The following is a 16,129-nucleotide window of genomic DNA, read 5'->3' on the forward strand; positions in this document are numbered from 1 at the left end:
CATTTACTGTAACAAATTGTATCAAAGATGCATATGACAAGGAAAAATCAATTTGGCAAACATTTATGGATAATGTCATGGAAGAATCAATTACAAAGTCACTAAAATCAGGAACGTCTGAGAGTCTGAGCACAGCAGGGGTCAGCAAGATTCAATATCAGGAATGTCCACTCTCAGCCCCACACATGCCTGAAGCCGTCGAGGCATGGACTGACACAAACGTCTCAAAACACGTTGTGGGATTGCTTGCCGATGATGTTGAAGTGCCTGTGTCAACTCTGCAACAGATCTCGGCGGCACGAGTTGAGTTCGAACCCGTCGTCCAAGTTCATTCGACAGGTGTTCAATCGGGTTCATGTCTGGAGACATTGCTGGCCAATCCATAACACGGACATGCTGATTTTGCAGAAAGTCTCTCGCTAACCTTGCAGAGTAGGGACAGGCGTTGTCATGCTGAAAGACCAGCTGACCACGGACGGAATGTCGAGCCAACAATTGGAGTAACGCTGGGCGAAGGACATTGTCAACATAACGTTAAGCGTTTAGGTTGCCCTGAACCACCACCAACTGTGACCAGAAGTTGACGTTGATAGCACCCGATACCATGACGCCCCCTCCCCCCAAAAAAACAAAACAAAACCGAAAACAAATACAAACGATCCCTTTCCTGAACGCAGTTACGGGCAAAACGTTCACCTCGACGTCAGTAAATGCGGTGACGTCCATCAGAAAAACTGGGGTTGAATCGGGATTCATCGGAGAAGATGACATCACGCCATGGACCTTGGTAAGGTCGACGACAGCGTATACTAAATGCAGCCAGGCGTCTTCGGACTGTTTGTGGGCTGATACGACGTTGCCGTGTCCCAACTGTTCCCCATGCTGTATCAACAGCTGTCTGGAACCTGTTGCGCAGGTGCTGAAGTCGGATGTGACGGTCTTGAGCAGCGGTTGTCAGAGGTGACGCACCAGGTCGGCGTCGATCGGCAACTGTTCCAGTGATGTTGAAACGGTGTCTGAGACGAGCAATAGTGGATGGATGAACATGAAAGCGTTGGGCGACCGCCACATGTGAAGCATCCTGAATCAGCATTAAAATAGCCTGGTTCCTGTTGTCTTGCGTTAGGTGTGGCATTTTTCCCGAAGAGACGAATTTTCGATTTTGGAGCCGTCTTTAAAGAGCCAGTGTACAGGTAATACACGTGCAAAACGTGTGACCTGGGACTGCTGACACTCCTGGATAGAGCCACATGTTGCGTTTTGATCAATAAAGTTCATTACCGAGAACTGATCTTGGATTCAAACCCAGAACTCCACAAGGAGGGGCCAGCACACGTGGCGTGTATGTGCCTTCAGGGGAAAAGTCCTCGAAAATCTTTATCAGAAATATGACATATATTAGTAATTGCGTTTTAATGGCTGTTGATGTTTATATGTATCAACGTGAACGATAATTGAGTCATTGAAAAGAAAGGACGGTCTGCATCCTTTGGAGTCAAAGGAGGCAACTGACTATAAAGAACCAGTTTATATTGGGCTCAAACAGACCCTGCTTCTAGTCCAAATCGCCTTTAAAATTGACCACCACGACCAGTTTCCATCCTTGCCAAATCTGATTGGAATTTCATAGCTAGAGTTACCTCTCCTTCGTGTCCCTCCTACCGACCAATCAGAATTATCCTTCATCTCATTTGCATCAAACAAAGTAGCTGAGCCCTTATCAAGACGATATGATCGATAATAGATTATATTGTCTATACATCGCCTCAGAACCTCTAAAAAGCTTTCAAATTGATAACTTGAAAAGTGCAGTTAATAAGAACCAAGTATTCAATATTTCAAAATGGGTTGAGATCCCTACTTGTTACACTAATGATCTTAATACCACGTAGTTTTATGTTTATCTCACAGTCCCTGAACAGCATTGTTTTCCTTTCTGCCTAGCCGTTTCTGCAATGCTAAAGTCCATAGCCTAGATTTCCGTTGGATCCATTTTCACTTGGATAACTTTTCAGGTTTAAAGGAATGGTTCGTTTCTGTCAAAATTATTTGTATTCAGAGACTAAGTTTTAGTCTATTATGTTCCGTTGTTGGCGATCTATAGCCCGTTTTTATATTATGTGTCTTCGTAAATAAAATAGTTTTACAGTCGTTCATGCTAGTTTTTGACTCCATTGTAATTATTTTCAGTCCTTCGATGACTGATTATTTAGCAACTTTAATTGATTGTTTATGTGGATTTCTCGTCACTATATTGAAATATTGCCGAGGTGAGTTATTATGTTCCATGAGTGTCAGTCTTTGATAAATTGTGTTCGCTGCATAACACGATGTATAGAGGTTGAGAGGTAGCATAGTGGTTAAAGTGTTCGCTCGTCACGTCAAGACCCGGGTTTGATTCCCCACATGGATATATGCCCATATTGTTAAAAGCGCGTAAACGTAAACTCACTCACTCACTCGATTAATTTCTTTTCATGCGGAGTGTGTTGGTGTGGAGTTTTAGTTTGTTTAATGCGTCGTAACGGCAATTTCATCATGGCTGTCAGGCAGTCTGATTAGAATTACAAGTAGTATTTACTGGCCTCCCAACTGACTGCCATAGCATGATCATCGTAATGTATCCAACTAGCCCGGCTGAAACTGATAGGCATGTGAATCTTACGGACTTCATAAAACTGATGCGGAACACATTTGATTTCGTACCATGTGTCGCAGTGGCTTCATGAGAGTTTTACAATCAACTGTTGTTAGGTTAGGTCAGTCAGTCTGTGTCAGGCTGTACCTGCGTGTTTGTGGCATGTTGCTCGTGTTGGGGTGGTTCCATCTTGTGTGTTTGGATGTTTGTGTCTGATTCTTTTTGCTTGGATGTTCAGGTTAGTCTTTCTGTAGTGGGATGTTCGTGTTAGGGTGTTTGTATCAAGCTTTCGTTGTTGTTTATACCAAGCTGTCTGAACCTGGATGTCTGTGTCAACCTGTCTGAACCTGGATGCCTGTGTCAAGCTGTCTGAACTGGGATGCCTGTGTCTAGCTGTCTGAACTGGGATGACTGTGTCAAGCTGTCTGAACTGGGATGCCAGTGTCAAGCTGTCTGAACTGGGATGTTTGTGTCAATTTGTCTGAACTGGGATGCCTGTGTCAAGCTAACTGAACTCGGATGCCTGTGTCAAACTGTCTGAACTGGGATGCCTGTGTCAAGCCCTCTGAACTGGGATGCCTGTGTCAAGTTGTCTGAACTGGGATGTTTGTGTCAAGCTGTCTGAACTGGGATGTCTGTGACATGCTGTCTGAACTGGGATGTCTGTGTCAAGCCCTCTGAACTGGGATGCCTGTGTCAAGTTGTTTGAAGTGGGATGTTTGTGTCAAGCTGTCTGAACTGGGATGCCTGTGTCAAGTTGTCTGAACTGGGATGCCTGTGTCATGCTGTCTGAACTGGGATGCCTGTGTCATGCTGTCTGAACTGGGATGTCTGTGTCCAGCTGTCTGAACTGGGATGCCTGTGTCATGCTGTCTGAACTGGGATGTCTGTGTCAAGCTGTCTGAACTGGGATGCCTGTGTCAAGCTGTCTGAACTGGGATTGTTGTGTCAAGCTGTCTGAACTGGGATGCCTGTGTCAAGCTGTCTGAACTGGGATGTCTGTGTCATGCTGTCTGAACTGGGATGCCTGTGTCATGCTGTCTGAACTGGGATGTCTGTGTCAAGCTGTCTGAACTGGGATGCCTGTGTCAAGCTGTCTGAACTGGGATGTCTGTGTCATGCTGTCTGAACTGGGATGTCTGTGTCATGCTGTCTGAACTGGGATGTCTGTGTCAAGCTGTCTGAACTGGGATGTCTGTGTCAAGCTGTCTGAACTGGGATGTCTGTGTCATGCTGTCTGAACTGGGATGTCTGTGTCAAGCTGTCTGAACTGGGATGTTTGTGTCAATCTGTCTGAACTGGGATGTCTGTGTCATGCTGTCTGAACTGGGATGTGTGTGTCAAGCTGTCTGAACTGGGATTCCTGTGTCAGGCTGTCTGAACTGGGATGTTTGTGTCAAGCTGTCTGAACTGGGATGCCTGTGTCAAGCTGTCTGAACTGGGATGTCTGTGTCAATCTGTCTGAACTGGGATGTCTGTGTCAATCTGTCTGAACTGGAATGCTTTTGTCGAGCTGTCCGAACTTGGATGTTTGTGTCGAGCTGCCTGAACTAGGATGTCTGTGTCAAGCTCTCTGAACTGGGATGTTTGTGTCAAGCTTTCTGGCATTGGGTGCCTGTCAAGCTGTCTGAACTGGGGTGTCTGTCAAGCTGTCTGAACCGGGGTGTCTGTGTCAAGCTGTCTGAACTGGGGTGTCTGTCAAGCTGTCTGAACTGGGGTGTCTGTCTCATACTTTCTGAACTGGGGTGTCTTTGTCATACTTTCTGAACTGGGGTGTCTGTGTCAAGCTGTCTGAACTGGAAAGTTTGTGTGTTACTATCTGTTTTGAAATGTTTGTCTCGCTGCGTGTTTGATAATGTTTGGGTTAGACTAGCTGTATCGAACGGTTAGGGTCGGGCTGTAGTCAAATTTAGCTCTACATATCAGCCGTCGTGATGTGGCTAGTCAGCACATCACAATTTGGCACAGGTACAGTGGGATAGCCTAGTGGTTAAAGCGTCCGCTCGTCATGCTGATGTCCCGGGTTTGATTCCCCAATGTGTGAAACCCATGTCTGGTGTTCCCCGCCGTGATATTACTGGAATATTGATAAAAGCGGCGTATGGTTCATGGTCTGCGAGCTGTCTAAGGCGCCAGACTAGTGATCCAGAGAGCTTGAGGTGCCGGGATCGAGCCCACCTGTGACCGGGTGTCAAAAACCTTGGAGTCAACTTTGTGTGCAGACTCTTTCAGTGTTGTCACAACCCCTAGTGTACAGTACACAACCCAGTGCACTTAAAAGAACCCACGAATCCGTTGGTATATGACCAGATGGTGACCACATGGATACGTGCAAACACCTATTTGCGGGTACAGCAACGTGCAGTAAACTTGGACAAAATATTGTGATTATGTGTCCCAGTCCACCCAGTTGTGAATGGGTACCTCGTTAGGATGAAAAAGCCGCAGTAACTCGGTGCCTCTTGCACACCATTTGTATGATCCCCAGGGAGTTGAGATTGATAATACAATGTGCCGTTGAGATTGACATCCAACGATCGAGCATGTACTAGTTGCGTGGATATGAGCGCTATATAAATACTCTGTAATATATGATAATATAACAAAACTCCCCACCCTCACTCACAAGTTGACACACTATTCTACAATACTGAAATAACTATTTTCTCTTTCACTGAAGTGTATGAACATTCAACCCTGGAGAGGATGAACACAGAACCACAGAGTTTGACGGAAAACCATAAATATGACATGCTAGTGAGAATAAAGTGTCATACATTGTATATCAATCTGCTATCACGTGCATCCAATGAACATTGGCACGTACAAATGGTGTGATAAAACTGAAAAATCACCTCTGCCGACTTATCGACTCGCACAGTCGGTTGTGTGTAAATAGACTCGGCGCGTCACGTCAGCTGAAATTGTTTCGTAGTGCTTGTCGTGATGCCCAGGATCACTTGGGGGGCGATTGCTTTAGTCTGTCGCTGTATCAGGCATGGGATGCTCACACCACTGCGGCTCAGAGATGAGGTGAGCTCTTGACTGTCACTCTATTTTATCATGTTTTGTAATCGTTATAATGCTGACACTAATTCCGCATCATGTTATGGCCGTATTGGATTCGTGTTCCAATGTGGCCGAACTCGCGACGGGAGATTCAGTTCCTTCTTGTTGTGTAACGGTTTGTTGATAGCGTGCTTGTATATAACAGTAAATGTAATTGACATTGATGCAGTGACACTCGGGACTGTTGGAATTAATTGTGACAGAGGCGTTCAACAACAAACCAAAAGAACTACGTGATTAAATCACAGCTTAAGGGTCAAAAGGAAGTTAATGTTTAAAAAAATACCATCCGCTTTGTTGTGGAGTTGGCTGTGCGTGAAACGAAAGTCCCAGCTCGAATAATTAGGTCGCTGACAACTAATGTATTATCCGCTACGCAAACAAAATGAATAAACCCAGTACTATGACAAACATTCCAGGAGTTCGGTTTGCAAATATGTATTGTATAAATATGTATTATATGTTGTAACGAGAACTGGATAAACTGTACGAAATGAAAAATGGATACAAATTCGAGATATATCTAACTCGAATTCGACATATATAATATCGAATTCGACATATATAATATCGAATTCGAGTTAGATATATTTCGTATTTGTATTCAATATATCGAGTTAGATATATCTCGTAGTGTGTATACAAATTCGACTTAGATATATCTCGTACTTGTATACATTTTATTTTTGTGAAAGCACAATGTAATGTCTCAAACATGAATTATACGATGTTGGAAAACGATCTGCTCCCAAAGAGGGTGGGGTGCATTTCTGAAATAAATGAGGTTTACTTTGAAGGTTGTATTCCCAGAACTAGATAAGAATAGCATGACAACGTTAGACATGGTTCCGGGATCGGGAATATTGCAGTCACGAATGTCCCCTTTCCAGCTGATAATGCATGATGAAACTACATGCGTTTATTAAGTGCTGCACGACTCGCGTTATAACGAGGGAGTTTATCCAGTTCTCGTTACAACCTACATTCTACCATGGATACGTGAAATGCTCGAATTTGATTGGTCAATCAATGAAATCAGACGGTATCAATTTGGATTGAAAATGCGTCTGATTTCACGGCGCTTCACTGCCGCACTACTTCAGCTTGGCCACCAACATGACTAATATCAACACGACAGATCGACGTGATGGAAATGCTGATGAAACATTTATTAAAACTCGAGAAATTCAATTATACGATTTCTCCTCCACAATTATTAGGGAACCTCACTATCATAATTATTACCTTCTATTATAAAAATATTCAAACTCAATTACAATACACAACCCCAAACATAAACAAACAATATCTAAGATATAAATCAGAAAACCTTGTAAAAAATTATAATTACATCCTTATCTATCCCTATTTGTGCGGCAAAACGTTCGTAGACATTTACCTACCTGGTAGATGGTATATTTGTTTCCGTTTAGAATGAGAAATTCGCAAGATAACGGTCAGGCGAAACACAAAATTTAGGTTCAATTCCCCACATGGGTACAATGTGTGAAGCCCATTTCTGGTGTCCCCGCCGTGATATTGCTGGAATATTGCTAAAAGCGGCGTAAAACTATACTCACTCACTCACTCTACCAGACGATCCAGTGATTGACATTATGAGCATCGTTTTGCGCATTTGGGATACGATGACATACCAAAGCAACCAAGTCTGCCTATTGTGACGGACATAGTGAGTGAGTGTACTCTTACACCGCTTTTAGCGATATTCCAGCAATATCATGGAGGGGACACAAGAAGTAACAGATTGCTGATTTTTTTAACATCACCGGGTAGCCCAGTGGTTAAAGCGTTCGCTCGTCACGCCGAAGGCCCGGGTTCGATTCCTCACATGGGCGGTATGTGTGAAGCCCATTTCTGGTGTCCCCCGCCGTGATATTGCTGGAATATTGCCAAAAGCGGCGTAAAACACAACTCACTCACTCACTCACTCTAACAACTCGACCCATTTCATGAACACGTGGCGCGGGTAACTATATAACTGTAGGGGGACGCAGTTTTATACAGTCGATGGCATGGACAATAATAATAATAATAATAATAATAATAAGCCAGGATCTCCCGAACCCTCTTTGCTGCATACAATTTTTAATCTGTAAAACATAATATGGACATTTGTAGAGCGCAGTAGTAACTCCACACCTCAAGGGCATGCTCTTTGCGCAATCTCTAAATTCATTTTGGTGTCCCCCGCTGTGATATGGCTGAAATATTGCTAAAAGCAGCGTAAAACTAAACTCACCCACTGACTAAATTCATTATATGTTGAGAACGATAGCGACGATTGTGCTTAGATTATTTATATCCAATATATCAACAAAATATGCGTGTCCTAGCAACGGCACGTGCCACACACGGTATAAACACCATTCACATACCAAACCGTGAATAATATGTATTTAATTAATTATATACCTATCTCCATGGTGATTAAGGTGTAATACATCACCCCCGATTTTGTCCAGTGACAAAAATTTGAAAGAGATTTTTAGTGAACGTTACAAAGATATTTGGCGTTCTACAATCCAGAATTCACTTTAAGATACCTATGTCCGTACGTCCGTACGTCCGTACGAATTGGAATATCGTAAGAACCGTTAACTAGATTCGTTTCATATTTGGTACCTAGGTTCATCACAGTATCAGAAAGATCCCAGTCAGGTTTGTGACCTTGACCTTTATTTGAAGGTCACAAGGGGACTTCAACGTTTTACCCTTGTCAGCGAGATATCTCAAGAACCGTTCACTGGATTTTCTTCATATAAATAAATAATAAGACATCTTCTATAGCGCACGTTTCCAAACACCAAGTGATTGCTCGCGGCGCTTAATCAGAATCTGATTCTTATTACCCCGGATAACCCAAGCTGCCTGTTAGGCGCCAGAAGGTTATAGTCACATGACTTTATCCAACCGGGTACCCATTTTCTGCTGGGTCAACAGAGGCAATTTGAACAAACTCACTTGCCTAAGGTGAGACTCGTTGTGGGGAAAGACTAAAGTCCTAGAAACTCTCAGGAGTCAAGCTGCCAAACACGGTCACCCATCAAAGGATTGTCCGAGCTCGACGTTGCTTAACTTCAACTGATTCGTGACCTGAGTTCTGTGCTCAGGACCACGCGCCACCATATACAACACCAAGCTTTATCTAGGGAAGACTTTTAAGACTTCCCTTGAATGTTTTACAATAAGCAATTTCTTTATTACTATATTCACATACTTCGTACACTATGACATCCATGTCAAGCTCAAAGTGAGTCTTGAAAACTATTTGTGCGTTTGAACAACTACAGAGCAAGATATCAAGAGAGGTTGACTGGTCATGTTTTTGTTGACATTTAACTTCATCTTAAATTACGACCTTCACTTTCATTCCTTTTTAAGTTCCATTCGATAATTTGCGGCGGGGGATTATGTCACCTTAGTGACAATGCTTGTTTATAGATACATATGGCAATATTTATGATCATAAAATTTGTCAATATTTATCTACGTAATCAACATGACTTGTCCAGGGTTTGTTATCTTCATTCCTTTATGGCGCTGGTTAAACTACTTTCATGTGTTTACATTTACAGAACGGGGCTAGAGATTTGCATAACATATACAGTTAGAAGTGTTATCATAGAATTTGGCCACAAAGCTAGTCTTGCACATGTCTTTAAGATACAAAGTAATTGTTTAAATGATATTTTCCAAAATAATATTGATAAAAAGAGCACATTGCCACTCTAACAGACTGGCATCAAAATTGCCTCTTTAAACTGACTGACTGACTATGTTTGGTTTTACGCCGCTGTTAGCAATATTCCAGCAACATCACGGCAGGGGACACCAGATTTGGGCTTCACACATTGTACCCATGTGAGGATTCGAACCCGGGTCTTCGGCGTGCCTCTTTAAAGTATAGAATGACTACTATACATCCATTTGCTTCACATTCAGGACAGCCTTGGAGCAAGGATAAGTCTCAGCTTGACCAAAACCAGGAGAAAGGTTTTTTAACATGAAAATAATTATTCTTTTACAAGGTGTTGGTTATATTGTACAGATCTTAAGGCATTTTGCTTGAAGATTTGTATTAACGTTTAAACAGAAACATATAGATATGAACATGTTCGTCTGCCTGTATACATTTTCGACATACAAATTATTATCTTACTTATTATATATGTATATGAATTGTGCAAGGTCTTTGATTTCTTTTACATTTCGGGTACTGTGTTATGTGTTGTAGTTCCTGACATTATGGAACTGTGTTGTGTATTTGAGTCAAATTTGAATCTCGATTCATAGAAAACGTCACAGTTACACAGGTAGTGGAATGAATCGGTTATAGCTGACGGCAAACACAGTTTATAGGTCTTTATTTCCCTGGCTGTACCAAGCCTCGACACTCAGATTATGGTTACAGGTTCTATATTTAACATGTCAGGTCGTTAGAAGCGTGCTTGTCGTGAGAGGCGATTAACATCGTATCCATTTGTGTAGATCGATTCTCATGCTGTTGATCACTGGATTGTCTGGTCCAGACTTGATTATTTACAGACCGCTGCCATATAGCTGGAATATTGCTGAGTGCGGCGTTAAACAAACAAGCAAAACAATCGTTATAACATTGTTTGTTATAAATGTAGTGTACTCTGGATGGCGTCCCGCGTACGGTAGTTGTCTTGGATTTCAAAGTGCTTGAATTTTACCATGTTCATTAACAAGTTTGCAACTCTGCCGTTTCACCATCGAGGTACTGGAAAAGAGCTGGAATTCTTTTCACAGTACTTTACTATTTTAAAGCGCTCGAACGTGTCCAGATGTAATCATATGTCCATTTATCATGGAATATTTACCCGTGAAGATCCGGGTTAGAATTGATCATGATCTTCAGTAACCCATGATCTTCAGTAACCCATGCTTGTCGTAAGCGGAGACTAACGGGATTGGGTGGTCAGGCTCGCTGACTTGGTTGACACATGTCATCGGTTCCCAATTGCGCAGATCGATGTTCATGCTGTTGCTCACTGGATTGTCTGGTCCAGACTCGATTATTTACAGACCGCCGCCATATAGCTGGAATATTATTGCTGAGTGCGGCGTAAAACTAAACTCACTCAGGGCTAACTTGTGTTAATATAATTTGCGCGTTGTATCACTGGATATAGTTCAAAGTTCGTCATTATGACTGGCATTGAACCCGTGAAGGTCCTGGTTAGAATATTGGCCTACAGTAACCCATGCTTGTCGTAAGCGGCGACTAACGGGATTTGGTGGTCAGGCTCACTGACTTGGTTGACACATGTCATCGGTTCCCAATTGCGCAGATAGATGCTCATGCTGTTGATCAATGGATTGTCTGGTCCAGACTCGATTATTTACAGACCGCCGTCATATAGCTGGAATATTGCTGAGTGCGGCGTAAAACTAAACTCACTCACTCTATGGTATTGAGCCTCGACCTTGAAAACCGAATCTGTGCCATGAATCTTAAGATGCAACCCAAAACCCTCACGCCACTCCCCCGAGAATTGTAGCTATATAGGTCAGTTTGTGTGGTGACTTTCAGTTGCGACTCAGTTTTCATTAATCTCTACAGTAAGTTACAAAAGAAATCCGTTTTCGTGAAACTCTCTTGTACCCTTCTAGGCAATTTTTCGATCGTCAGTCAAAGTTTGTTTCTTTAGGTTTACGTTTTAAAAAGCATGACCCGGTATGTATAATTCCAATTTGAATCTTTTGGTGAACGGGTCTGTCGCAAACGCTGCAAATCGCAGTGTGTCCTCGTAAACACGCCATAAACCTTTGTTCGAATCCCATGTTTGCGGACATGTATATTTTCTCTTCACCGCACCCGTGCTGGAATACTGCTAAAAGCTCATTCATTTCGAATATGATTGACTGACGGAGTTTTGTTTTACGCCGCTTTTAGTAATATTCCAGCAACATCACGGCGGGGGACACCAGAAAGGGGCTTCACACATTGTACCCATGTGGGGATTCGAACCCGGGTCTTCGGCGTGACGAGCCCACGCTTTAACCATTAGGCTACCCTACAGCCCCATTTCGAATATGAAATGGCCGACCTCTCATGGGACTTGGACGAGATAACGGGTATTCTGTAATCAAAACCTCACTAACGTGTCGATCAATACAGATTAATTCTGTAACATTCTGCACACTTTCCACAAGCTACCCCCTATGTAAGCAAGATTATGTATGTTATGTGTATGTCAATATGCACACACACACGCACACACAACTACTACCACTGTGAAATATAGTAACTATGTTTATATAAGGTACCTTATCTCAACCTGAACAACCTAACGTCAACGAGGCCAGTTGTAGGTTGTCGTCACTATAACGGGTACATGACGTAGGGGTCTTTCAATTGGGGGAATGTTGTCAAGCGGGATTTGCGTCGGTGACGTGTTTCAAACCGTTCACTGGTTTAAGCCAGTGCGCGAGAGGGTGTCAGTCGGATCGTATGACAATGCTCATGGCTTGTGACCGAGTCGGCCAGAAGACTGATAAGACTGTCACGTGTTGAAAACGACAGAAGTAAGATATTCAGGTATGTTTATTTATTTGCCGGTGAAATTTACTCTAATGATCTGCATTGTAGGTATCGTGTGGATTTGCGTAACATTGTGAAAATGGGTGATGTGTGTCGTGGCATGTGCAGTTATTAATATCATAACATTTATTACATTTATAATGTTGGGTTTGACATGTCAACCCTGTCGGCGACACACAATGTTTATATATAAATTATATATTCTTAAATATTGTAAGAAATCTTATATTGTCTCGGTAGTTCCTATTGTGAATTATTGGACACAATGCAAATTTGAATTAACAAAGCATTTGACAAAGACGAAGCCGATTGGGGATTATTTTGCTGTTTTTGTGTTATTCGATGTATATGATGTATTCGCTTGGTTCCTTTACATGCGGTGCGTTCGTGTGTGTGTGCGCGTGCGTGCGTGTGCGTGTGTGAGAGAGAGTAACGGTGTGTACGTGTCCATAAATGTCGATTTGTGTGTGTGTCACATGGTCGTATGCGTTGGTGATAACGAGTTTGTGTTGCTACGTAAGGGTGTGTATGATTGTATTGGAGTTGAATATATTTCTCTGATGTTTCTAACAAACTATTTAACTAAACTATTGTCCTTATTTTCCGTGGAGAGCGGAAGGTCGCGGGTTCGATCCCCGACCGCGTCATACCAAAAAGACGTTAAAATATGGTACTTGTTGGTCCCTGCCTGGCGCTCGACATTAATGGGTACAACAAGGACTGGTCGGCTCGGAGTCAGTATAATGTGTCTGAGTGGGGTATTCATGCTTCACTGCGGCATGGTATCTCAGTGGACTAGCACTATAAAACCAGCTTAAGTCTGGGCTAGTACAAGCAGCCGCACATACACATACACACGCATGCACGTCGTCATATGAGCGAAATATTCTCAAACACGACGTTAAACCCAATTTCACCTCACCTCACCTATTTAACTATTATCCTTATTTTCCGTAAAACCTCCTATTCATTGTTTCACTACAGTTAAAGCGTTGGCTCGTCACGCCGAAGACCCGGGTTCGATTCCCCACATGGGCACAATGTGTTAAGCCCATTTCTGGTGTCCCCCGCCGTGATATTGCTGGAATATTGCTAAAAGCGGCGTAAAACCAAACTCAGTCAGTCAGTCAGTTTCACTACAGCAACATACTATTAATTTGGACAATTTTAACAAGCTTCAAAATCTTCATTTAGTAAAAGCTCCGTTTTAGGTTTGGGGGTCATATACATATTTCGTTTTTGTCATGTAAGCAGTTCTAATTAAGCTATCTCCAGTACGAGGTTCGTATGACATCAGCAATTAGGAGGTTCAATGACCTTAGTTGTGTAATTATATTGTGTATGATATGAGCATGATTCGTATAAAAAGACATTCTATTTTTTGCATTTCCAAAGATGATGCTTGTCACACTACGAATGACTTTCTCGGGCACATGTTTCCATAACTGTGTACTGCAATAGATCTAGATCTAAATATATTTTGTTAATAATTCTTGTATATTTCATTATATATTTTTTAGATCTTGAAATATTTTGAAGAGCTTAGATTCTTTCGCTGCACAGAAATGCTTAAGAAAGAACATTTTCCCTTAAATATGTAGCCTTTGTAATTTTATACCACTTAGGAATGTTCTGAAATGGTAGATTAAATTTGTTTGGTTGTTGTTTTACTGTTTTACGCCACACTCAGCAATATTCCAGCTATATGGCGGGGTAGGTTAAGACAGTCCGATCGATTATTTATTTCTCAAGTCAAAACATTGATCACACAACTGTCTCGTTTCCAGCTGACTGGGGGGCGGTGGGGTTAGCCTAATGGTTAAAGGTGAGGTGAGGTGAAATTGGGTTTAACGTCGTGCTTGAGAATATTTCGCTCATATGACGACGTGCATGCGTGTGTATGTGTATGTGCGGCTGCTTGTACTAGCCCAGACTTAAGCTGGTTTTATAGTGCTAGCTCACATTATACTGACTCCGAGCCGACCAGTCCTTGTTGTACCCATTAATGCCGAGCGCCAGGCAGGGAACAACAAGTACCATATTTTAACGTCTTTTGGTATGACGCGGTCGGGGATCGAACCCGCGACCTTCCGCTCTCCGGGCGGACGCTCTAACCACTACACCACGGAGGCGGTCTTAATGGTTAAAGCGTTGGCTCGTCACACCGAAGACCGGGTTCGAATCCCCACATGGGTACAATGTGTGAAGCCCATTTCTGGTGTCTCCCGCCGTGATGTTGCTGGAATGTTACTAAAAGCGGCGTAAAACCAAACTCAATCAGTCAGTCCTGCTGACTGGGTTCCGTCTTATTGCGCAACTTAGTACAATAACCAGTTCAGAATTTTGAGACAAACTCATTCAGCTGGATATATAGATGTAAATCAGTATTATTTGATACATCTAATCACTTGTATATTGCAACACTACGCTCCTTCTAGTAATCTTGAAATTGTGGAAATCTCAAAACGAGGCTCGACCGCAGGAAATATTTCGCGGTCGTTTACTGCCTTGACATTATATCAATCACATTGTACGTTACAAAAATACACTTAATAAGCGCAAAGAACACGTGACAGGTGTAACCAGTGAGCCGGAGGAATTGTGGATCGTTGTACGACCTCTTCTAACAGGGGCAGTCTGTGACGTCTTAGTTTACGATATGCTGCCTACTCCTCGACATAAAATATATAATTACGATTTTAGTAAACTTTAAAATTAATATTAATTTGTAAATACCATTTATTTATGAAGCAATAATTCGAATTCAGTGTAACCATAGTTGTTTGTAGTGTCTCTTTTCACGTTCACACGAGAAAAATAGGATCGGCTGAAAAGTAGGTCATTGTGAATGTCTGAATTCGTTAATGAGATTCATCTTTCAGTTTGTACCTTATGAGGGCGGTGGGGTAGCCTAGTGGTTAAAGCATTCATCATCACGCCGAAGTGAGTTAGTGAGTTTAGTTTTACGCCGCACCCAGCAATATTCCAGCTATATGACGGCGGTCTGTAAACAATCGAGTCTGGACCAGACAATCCATTGATCAACAGCATGAGCATCAATCTGCGCAATTGGGATACAATGACATGTGTCAACCAAATCAGCGAGACTGACCACCTGATCCCGTTAATCACCTCTTACGACAAGCATGAGTTACTGAAGATCAATTCTTACCCGGATCTTCACGGGTCTAGTCACGCTGAAGACCTGGGTTCCATTCCCTTACATGGGTACAATGCGTGAAGTCCATTTCCTGTGTCCCTCCGCCGTGATATTGGTGGAACATTGCGAAAAGCGGCGTAAAACCATTCTCCTTTTACCTTATGGGTGGGAATTTACTGTCCAAAACGACTTCCGTGGGTCATGACTTAAGAAATAGTTCATTGTCATAGATAAGGTCAGGGTTAAATTCTGTTTGGGATTCAGCACATTGCTGACCTGATTTAGATCTCCCATATTGCTGTATATGTTGACAGAGCGCATTTACAGGATGTTTATATTTCCATTGGTATGTTGTATTCCGTACTCAAAATTTATTTTACAGTTTTAAAACGCCCGAGAAGATGCATATTATCTTACTGTTTGATCTTTATTCGTTTTACGTTCAAATAAGAATACATAACCTTTTAGTCTGTCATACAGACCCTGAAAATATACCCAGTTGCAGCCCATGCACGTCTAGAATGTGTCGCAAGTATAGATTACTGTTGTATTTATAATTTTGATTTAAAACTTTTATTTTCTGTAAAATGTGTTCATTTCAGAGACTAGCTGTTAGTCTAATAACCTTTGTAATAGTGCAGGGCGGTAGGGTAGCCTAGTGGTTAAAGTGTTG

The 16,129-nt window shown here is 42.3% G+C and overlaps 1 protein-coding gene across 1 annotated transcript in view; it reads left to right on the top strand.

The window, feature by feature from the left end:
- The window catches only part of LOC124290793, a 38,727-nt gene that overhangs the window by 12,777 nt on the left and 9,821 nt on the right, over positions 1–16,129 (top strand).

The sequence above is a fragment of the Haliotis rubra genome, unplaced genomic scaffold, assembly GCF_003918875.1.
Source record: "Haliotis rubra isolate DU_JTF1 unplaced genomic scaffold, ASM391887v1 Scf475, whole genome shotgun sequence".
NCBI classification, from domain to species: Eukaryota; Metazoa; Mollusca; class Gastropoda; order Lepetellida; family Haliotidae; genus Haliotis; species Haliotis rubra.